Consider the following 10,829-nt stretch of genomic DNA (forward strand, 5'->3'; position numbering starts at 1 on the left):
CAAACTTTGGAACCACACCATGGAGTCCAAGTATTTCGTTAGGGTGGGGCCCAAAAGATGGCCCAAAATATGATTAACTGGTCCTCACCTTCTCTCTTGTCGCAGCCGAAACCTATCGTGAGTGGTTGAGAAGAAATTGTAGTGAAAATTTTATTTAAGAAAAGTTTCTTGAAATTTGAAAGGAACTTTTTATGATTTGTTATTGACGTGATTCCCCGTAAATTAAATTAAAAAATTGCTCACATTATTTATAATTTACGGGATTTCTTTTAAACTTTTTTTTTTCATGTATAGATGAATTTTAACCAACATTCAATATGAAAATAATAATTAATAATTAATAAATATTATTTTATGATATATTTGTAAATTATTTTATTTTTTAAATATGCTGTATAAATATTTTTTGTTATTCTTTTTCATCATGAAATATTGATTTCATGTTTTCATAAACAAAAAAATGCATATACATGTTGATCCTGGGGAAAATATCTAGCTGAATGATTTAAATATTATTAGTCAAATAATATTTCTATTTTTTAAAAATTGTAGACCATTCATATATGATCGACGCTATCCAAATGGTCAGGATATTTAATGAACATGGCCGAATTGACATCCAGGGCTGGAATCCCATCTAATGAGCATTTCCCCCTCTTTATATACTTCCTCTCAGTTCCTCTTTATTATCATTGATCCATATCACTTGCAATTTCTCCGAGGATGAAGTTTTTACCCCTACTCATCGTTGTATATCTTATTTCTTAATAACCTTTCCTGTTATCATCTTTTTGGGTCCTATTAAACTGATTTGACTACATATTGATATGTTCCAAATGCAATAATTTCAGGTTGTATTGGTGGCAACACATGCTGCTTCACCTCCCGAACTTTATTGGAAGTCCATGCTTCCCGCCACTTCCATGCCGAAATTCATCACAGAGCTCCTCCACCCAGCAGGTTACTATTACATATATATATATATATATATGTATATATATTTGGGACATTGTTATTCATGGCTTGTATGTAGGATGAATTTTATAATTATTCATTACGTTCCTTTAATAAGTTCTTGAAGTTATTGTTGGCAAGGCAGGAGGTGACACAACCATACATGTTAGGCATAACATCACTTTTGGTAATCAAAATTACGCTTATGCTGCTGTCTCCGACACCGAATTCAATAATATCCCAAACACAACTCTCTTCTTCTTGGAAAAGGACATGAAGCCTGGTCACAGAATGAACTTTCAATTCATGCAGACCTCCAACCAGTCCTTCTTCCTGCCTCGTGAAGTCGTGAAATCTGTTTCTTTTTCTTCAAGCAACGTACGTAAGTATAATGGAAAGGATTCATCATTAAACCACGTGGCTGTGTGAATCTTTATCGCACATGTAATTGACGTAATTACATGATTCATTTGTAGCAGATGGCTCAGAAACTGAAAGAGTTTGATGTGAAAGCTGGGTCAACAGAAGCCAAGGTTTTGAAGGAAACGGTAGAATTGTGTGAGAAGCCAGGTGTTAAAGGAGAGGAGAAGTATTGTGCGACGTCGTTGGAATCCATGGTTGATTTTATCACTTTGAAGCTTGGGAAGAACGTGGAAGCTTTTTCTACGGAGGTGAACAAGGGCACAAAGAAGCAAGAATACACAATAAAGCAAGGAGTGAAGAAGGTAGGAGAGGCAAAAGTGGTAGTGTGCCACAAGCTAAACTACATCTATGCTTGTTTTATTGTCACAAAACAGAGACCACAATTGCGTATACGGTGCCTTTGGTCGGGGCTGACGGGACTAAAGTGAAAGCACTGTCTCTCTGTCACACAGACACATCAGGGTGGAACCCTAAGCATTTGGCCTTCCAAGTGCTAAAAGTGAAGCCGGGGAGTGTTCCTGTGTGTCACTTCCTTTCTCAAGACAACGTTGTGTGGGTTCTCTCCCATAAGTAACTCAATGATCTTGCTAGAGAGAAATGAATAGAGTAGTGGCTAAGAACTCTTATGTCCCTTCTCACTATAAGATATCTTTATGCCCATAACATATAATAGCTCTATGCATATATATTTGCACATGGCCTTTTTTGTTTTGTTTGTGGTTCCTAATATAAAACTACTCCCATCGGTCACCTTAAATTAGTTATTTCATGTAAAATTTTAAAATTACCCTCGATATAAGCCTTTAATTATAGGGGTTTGCTCAAAAAAGATATGTGTCTTTATCATTCATATAATTGATGTAATTATAATTCATTTGTAGCATATGCCTAAGATATTGAATGAGCATTCTCTCTCGAAGAAATTCTATATAGACCCCGGCTAGTACATCATATCATTCATGCCTCATCTAGTAAAAACATGTCGTTCATATGGCTGTTACTATAAATTGATTTTAGTTATTATTAATTATAGTATAAGAAGAAAAGGCAATGAATTAAATAATCAATCTATTCTAAAAATAAAGTAGCTAAAAATAATGACATGTCATAATTTATTTGGTTGAATTGGTGCAATTTGAGTGGAAAGAATATGAATGATACAGTGCACTAGATTCATGCAAGATTTCCTCTATCGTGTGCTACACTTTCTTTCGCGAACATCGTCCCTTCCTTGGGTTCCCCAACAAGACTAAGCACAATTTTCTGCCGTATGTTTGACTACACCTGAATAAGAGCGAGTAGCATATCTCATGTTTGTGTTATAATCGTCTGACGTAGGGTATCAGTGCCCGAAACCTAACCCCTTTGGATATATGTTAAAAAAAATTAATTATAAAAAATATTGATTAATATAATAATTAATTTTAAATATAATTAATTATGTTATGTAATATAATTGATTTATAAAATTATTTAATAAGATTAATTTTAAGAATAATTGAAGAGTAAAATTAAAAATCATGTAAAATTATGGTTTTGTGAAAATAATAATATATCCAAACACCCTATATTTGGACACGACTTTTGTGGCAGAAAAACTCTTGAAAACAATGTGTTTGGACACCATTTGGACCAAAATTTCATCGCTGCCTCGAACATCCTTTTATTTTTTTTTTTGGGCCAGCTGATTCCAACACCTCACTCAAACAATAATTTTACAAAAATCTCACTTTGACTTTTCCAACACACTGTTAGTCTTTCACAATCATGTTTGTGGAGACTAGCACCCAACCTTTTTAATACTCTAGCACTTATCCTCCCAATTTATTTTTTCAACCTCGCATCACTTCGTCACAGGCCCACTTTTGTCTTGGCCTGTGCTTTACTCCACACACAAAGACAACCCAATATATGGCAAAGAATCTCTCGAGTTGTCATCACATGATGGTATTGTTGAATTAAATGCTTAAATAAAAATATTTTATTTGAGTTATATGCTATTACTTTTTTAAATGATTATTTTAGTTAAATTTATATTTATCCTATTTATATTTCTTTCTTTTATCACTTTTAATTTTATTTTGGAATGCTATTCACTGAAAAATATTTTGGCATTAAAAAATAGTTAGACCTATATCATCAATTGATAATTGGGAGCTTTATTACTAAATTGAAGTGGATGAATTTTTTTGGATCAAACAAATATCAACTTGATCTAAATGTGAGCTTGAATATTATTTTATAGTCTACTTTATGTGCTCTTTATTGATTATAGATAGAATCTTGACCTATTGCATATGTTGATTGTTTGTTATTAAGAAGCGGAGCTCCTTTTTGTTAAATTGTTATAAATTTGTTATTCTTTGGGAGGTTTTGTAGAATTTTTAAAAGAGTATATGATTCTTTTGTGTAGTAAAAATGGTAATAATTTCTAAGCTTCTTATTAACAAGGTCAAAGTATTAATTTGGAAGTTTTTTAAATTAAGGCTTATAGAATATGAATTTTATACACGTATTTTGTGCCAGTCGCACCTTATTTTTGGAGTGTGACATTTATAGTAAGACTCTCTTAATTTTTTACTTACTCTAATAATGCCCCAAATTAACCTACCATGTAAACCAACACATCTTTTGTCATTTTGATTTCCCTACTTAATATAAGCAAGCAAAATTAATGTTCAAGTTCTTCAAATATTCTTTAAATATTTCATTAACCCCTTAAATTATCATTAAACCCTTCAACAATTTCTATCAAGTAATCAATAACACTAAACAACATTCAACGTCAACCATTAGCACAACTTTTATTTCAAGCTTAACAAAAATTTTAATTATCATTTAGTCTAACAATTTCTCTTTAGGTGCTGCTCAATTTCAATAGGTAGACTAACTTTATAATTTATATGAAGGCATATACTTCCTCAAGTAGCATATATAATTCCTCTAAATTCTAATATGAAAATTAAATAATCTTATTCTCACCAACTTCTTCTTTCAAGCATTCCTATAAGTACTATAAGAACATTCACCATTAACTACATTATATGACAAACATTCAAGCAAAATCAAGAATTTCCAACATCTAATTTTCTTCACCAAATTTCAGCTCAGCATATAATAAAATAGTATTTAACATTATTCCAAACAACACCCAAATCTTCCTGCAAACTCTATGGCAGAAACATTGACAAGGCACATCTTCGGTTATTAAAGGAAGAAGGAAGAACCAATGTCTTACGTCAACCAAAGCACGGTGGTAGCTGCCACACCATAGCTCACGGACCACACCAAAGAAGGGAGGAGAAGTTTCAACCCGGCTCTTCAACTAGGAGGAAGAGAAACAGAAATTTCATGTCAGATAAAGGAAGGATTTGAGCTTACTATGTACACACACGGACGTCCAACAGCTGACGAAGAAGAAAAAGATTGAAAGTTGAACACGCACGCGTACCTACCTCTGTCGACCATGAAACAGCGAAGAAATAGAGAAGAGATTCAGCTACACCAGTTGACAGAAACGAACGGACAGCAGCGGGAAATGAGAGGACGAATTGCCGGTGGTGAGGAGACAAGCACACCAACGACGAGATTGAAGCCTGTGCGACGGGAAAGGAGAAGAAAAATAGAGACAAATGCGAACGCTCTCTCTCACTTTGTTCTGCAACTCTTGGCCGACAAAGAAGAAAGGAGGGTGAAATAATAAGCTTATTGGGAAATTACAAAACAAGACCAAAATTTGTTAGAAAAATTACAAAACAAGACCCCATTAGATTTTATCATAATATTTTTATAACAAGAAGCAAGGGGGACTTTAGTAATTTCCCTATCACAGTCCAAAAGTAGATATGACCGTTGCATGACAGATACACAAATATACATCCTTTAAACCTTAATTTTGGAAACTCTAATTTAATATTTTAAATTGTTTGAAATAGGATTGGACAATAGCTATAACTTTTTCATACAAATAAAAAGATTTCAAAACTTTCTTTAAAAATTTTGGCAAAACTACCCCTAAAAATAAGATTTCACAAAGGTTCTACAACAACAACATCACAACAAAATAACAATAGAGTTCAGCACCTACTAGCAGACCAATAATATAGATAGTAAACAAGAATTTTAAGTATAGTTTATGTGGATCACCTAAAATAAAATTCACAAAATATAATATATAAATTCAAGATTTACAATGGATGTAGATTAACCAGGGTAACTTTCCAACTTCAACTCGGAATTAAACCCCTTAAGGATCATCTAAAGGTGTAAGATCAGCTACATTATCTGAAACCAAAAATTTTCAGTGAATAATGTTCCGATTTACAGTTGATGGAAATAATAAAAAGTACATTAATGAGTCTTTTATAAGCTTAGTGAAATAATCAATTGAAAATAATATACGTATATACCTCATACATATATATCAACAATTATGTAAATGTAAAAATCATGAATGTATGAATTCAATTACCATTTAGTAGAAATTCAAGTGTTATTTTAAATATCAACATATGTTTAAACACTTCAGGAATGATTCAGCTTAATATAAAATCCATATATGGTAAAAATAACAGTATGCTTTAAAAGGTCAAATTTTAAGAAAGCTTAAGTTTCAATATTCACTCTTTAGTAGGATTTGATCAGAATGATTAATAAATATAGATACACAGTTTACAAAGGTAGATAACTAATAAGTGTGGATATACAGTCCACGAGAGTAAGTAACCAAGCGTGACAGAAGGCCATGAAACTGAAGATGAACGTTTCCATAATAATTTCAAAATTTAAAGAAGCCGTTTGGATTAGGAAGTTCATTGTTGAACTAGGAGTGGTGCCTAGCATCTTATATCCAATAAACATATTTTGTGATAATAGTGGTGCAATTGCATAGAACAAGGAGCCAAGGTCACACCAAAAGACCAAGCATATACTTAGGCCTTTTCACCTTATCAGAGAGATCAATGATCGAGGTGATATAAAAATATGTAAAGTAGCAAGAGAAGACAATGTTGTTGATCCTTTTACAAAGCCTCTTGCATAGGCAAAGCATGAGCATCATGTTAGGACAATGAAAATTAGACAAATTAATGATTCTACCTAGTGTAAGTGGGAGGATGTTAGAAATTATGCCCTAAAGCTAATCATTGTACTATGCACATTGTTATTTAATGAATTTTTATTTTGTTATCATATCGATTGCATGGTCATTATGATAACTGTATCCTTGGACAAATTATAATGATTATCCTAGATGTCCCTAGTTAGTCATCTATAAGGGATCATTGATAAAACAAGACTTGTATGACTTTGATTAATTATAGAGATATAAATCAAAGTCGTAAGCACTTGAAAGAATATAAGGTGTTGGACTGACCCACTATGAGAAAGTTGTATGGTACAAGTCACAAGTTTATCTCACATATAATCATATCACTAAGCCCTTTGACTTGAGATCATCATAGAGTCCTACATGATGATCACTAAACTTTGACCTAGTCAAAAGTCACCTTTGACCGAGTAATCATAAAAGCTATGATTGAGTTTAGTGATATTCATACAAAGAAATATGAGTGGTCATGATGAAATTTATCCCTTATGTGAATTAAAAGATGTTACTGGGCCCCTCGATGAGTAAAACTGAGAAAATATATAGCCATACTATAGCGAAAAGGGTTTTCCATTATTATGTCAATTTACTAAGAGATCGAGAAAGTAATGGTTAGGTAAAAGAGAATGACAATTTTATATCTCATACTTGACTAAAATATTACGTGACAAAAGGGATGTGATATGATTATATGATAAGTTGCATCAGATCATTAATCCCTATATGAATTGGATAGTTGCAATGTCTTGCTAGAGGCCACTTGTGACTTGTGAGCTAATGGCTTAATTAGCCTACTGCCAACTTCATGTAGGCTTATAAGGTCGCACACAAGAACAATCTAACTCGAGCTATAATGTTCAAGTTCATTGAATTTAAAATATGTCTAGAGTTAATGAATGTAATATAAGGTAAATGAATATATATATATATATATATTTGAATATTTATTTAACAAATATATATATGTATCTTCATATGTGTGTGTGTGATATATATATATATATATGCATATGATATATAAAATTTAAAATATAATATAATATATATATTTTTGAAATATATATATATACATATATGTGTAGTTTCATGTATACATATATATAATATAATATGAATTATATATATATATATATATATTATATTTTATTATATCAGTTTTAAATTTAATTTTATGTCATAAATTAAATTTAATAACCAATATGATATGAGAGAATATCATATCATTTCTATAATTTAAATTTATAAGATAAATAAATTAGATATGATATTATATATTTTATTTATGAGATAAATTTAATCTAATATTTTTGTTAGCTGATTAAAGAAAAAGCAACCCTAATTTATAAATAAGATAGAAAAGGAACGTGCTTTATGAGTTTTAGAGAGTTAAAAAAGTTCTGATAAAAAAACACACAAAACACCCTAAAAAAATGATGTTCAAAGATGAATGGATGTTGGGAGCGCTAGCATGCTGTTTGAGTTAGAGAGTTGTTTATGTGGATACCGGTAGAGAGAGTAGATCCACGTTATCAGCTCTTGAGATACAATTTCTTGAAGACAACACGTGAAGAACTCGCAATTAAAAAGGGACTTATTTAATCAACCTTGACTTAAACAAGTTCGTTTAATCTATATTAGGATTGAGATTTAAATTTTTTTTAATCTTCTACTGTGCCTCCTTATCCAATAGAAACAAGCACGGAAAAAAGCCACGAAATAAGTGTAAGCACAGCGCCTATGAAAACAAGTATGAGTATAATGCTCAAGAATTATCATCTCTCCATTTCACGTACGTTGGCCTTCACATAAGACTAGCACTTCTAACAAACACCCTGCTAGCTAAGTGTAACATGGCGTGTTAAGGGCTAACAAGTTTGCCATTAGTAACCAGCGTTCTGATATAATCCCACATGTTAAATTTAGCATACATGGGTTCATAAAATTGACATATTATTTCTTTTTAACATTTATCATCATATTCATCACAAATGAATCCACCAATGTTCTTCCACGCATAAATCATAATGATAAATCAATCTTCAACCCTCAAATCAGACATTATTAATATGTTAAAAGAATTGAAAATACTTGATCATAAAACATTTCTTTATTTTTCTCGAAACCCCAGCATGGTGAAAAAATTCATTTTAAATAACTAATATTAAAATTTGAAGATATAGCAATATGTAGATAACTATAATTTAACAATATTTGATACAAATAATTTGGCTTATAAATTAATTAGGATTCTATTCACTTACCTGATAAACTCCCAAATAAATAATTTACTCCTAACTAGTCCCCTTGCAATGATGATTGCTTTTTAAATCCTAATGGCCAAGTAATACCATAGTTATTTTCTTCTATATATTTTATATTTTATTTTATTTTTGGACATTATCGATCCAAATAATTCAGAAAAAGTAATGTTTACAATCGTAACTTTAACTTTTCTCAACATTTCATAGATATTGCAAAGACTAATATTTAAATAGCAAATGGGCTATTGAATTACCAATAAAAAAAACACTTTCCAAACATTTCTATTTGTAAGTCCAACTTTCTTATGGAGAATAATTGCCATCCATAATAATTTATTTATCAATAATACAATCATCAAATTTATTTTTCATCATTCAGCAAAAATTCTTCACTTCCAGCATTTTTTCTAGTATCTATTTATATCAAAATTCAAATAAATACCAAAGCTCTTCTTCCTCAATATTTGAGGTAATCAAACTTCCATCATCAGTCGAGGAAAATTATCTTCCAATAATTATCTAATTAACAACAATTTAATTATTACATGTATCTTGTCATCATTTGTCTTTTTTTAGTATCTATTTATATCAAAATTCAAATAAATACCAAGCCTCTTCTTCCTCAATATTTAAGCTAATCAAACTTCCATCATCAGTCAAGGAAAATTATCTTCCAATAATTATCTAATTAACAACAATTTAGTTATTACATGTATCTTGTCATCATATGTCTAATTTTTTTTAATAGGCATTTTCTCGAACACCTCACAGACATACTCCTTAATTTGAAATTCCAACCTTAATTCACAAGGTAATAGCATCCAAATCATTTATGTCTTCCAAAGAATTTAATGAAATTTTTAGGAAATACTCAATCAAGCAACTCCTTCTAACAAACATTTTAACAAACACCTCATAGGCACCAATATCCAAGTTTTATGTCTAAGTTCTTCTATCCCAATATCCTAACCAATTCTTTCAACATCAACCAATCAAAACAAAAATCAATTTTGCTCAAAAATTCTAACCCAAATATATCATTATCAAACTTAAATAAAATTTTTTAGTTTAATTTAAATTCCTTTCCCTCTACACATGCAACACTAGTAGCCACAGAACTAAAAAAAAAACATTGCATCTTCACTTCTATGTTCTATCACTTTACACACACACATGTATAGAGTTATCAAGAAAAAGGAAAGATGAATTTAAGGCTCCTCACTTTAGATAGTGACAGCACACATCCAAGAAAAAGCAGCAGAACTACAACAGAATAAGGGAGGGAAAATCTGACACGACATAAGGAAGAGGAAGAGAAAGAGAGCCAACAAAACCATACCAAGTAGGAAAACATTTACAAGTAGCACCTCAGATCAATAATTCATCTCTCATGCCACCTATTACATGAATACGAACACAAATAGCAAGAACAGAATGACGAAAGATGAGGGCAAATAGAGGCAGGGAAGGTGGAGGACCTGGTGTTGCAAGTTAACTAAATAACTTATTTAGATTAGGCTTCTTTTATTCCCTTCTTTGCTTTTTTAACTAAATAACTTGTGACTGACCTTTGAGACTCTAGACAGGAAGCCTAATCTAAATCACAAAATCCTTCCAGCATCAAATTTCCTGTGGAAGGGAATAAAAGACCTCTACCTGGATACCTTTTAAGGTATTTTACATCATTTAATGTAGCCTTTAAATGTGATTTTTTGGGATTACTTATGAATTGACTAAGCACTTGGATCGTGTAACTTATATTAGGTCTAGTATTTGTTAAACATAGTAATTTTCCAATTAAACATCTATATCTAGTAGGATTTGGTATTAGGTCATCTTTCTCCCCCTTTTCGGCTCACTATGAAGTTTTAGACCAAGATTTATAAGGACATTTCTTGGCTTTGATGCTCCTAAGCCAACAATAGCTATCAAAGCCAAAGTGTATTTTTTTTGATTGAGTATTAATCCCTTACTTGATCTAGCAACCTTAATACCAAGAAAATATTTTAATGCTCCTAAATCCTTCATTTTAAAATTTGCATGCATAAAATCTTTGATTTTATTTATCCCCTCTTGGCTGTTTC

General features: G+C 31.2%; 1 pseudogene; it reads left to right on the forward strand.

The window, feature by feature from the left end:
- The first annotated feature begins 627 nt into the window (after positions 1-627).
- Positions 628-2,300, forward strand: LOC129318781 (BURP domain-containing protein 3-like; annotated as a pseudogene).
- The last annotated feature ends 8,529 nt before the right edge of the window (positions 2,301-10,829 follow it).

Source organism: Prosopis cineraria, unplaced genomic scaffold (genome assembly GCF_029017545.1).
Source record: "Prosopis cineraria cultivar Desert tree isolate PC_DT_omini unplaced genomic scaffold, ASM2901754v1 PC8, whole genome shotgun sequence".
NCBI classification, from domain to species: Eukaryota; Viridiplantae; Streptophyta; class Magnoliopsida; order Fabales; family Fabaceae; genus Prosopis; species Prosopis cineraria.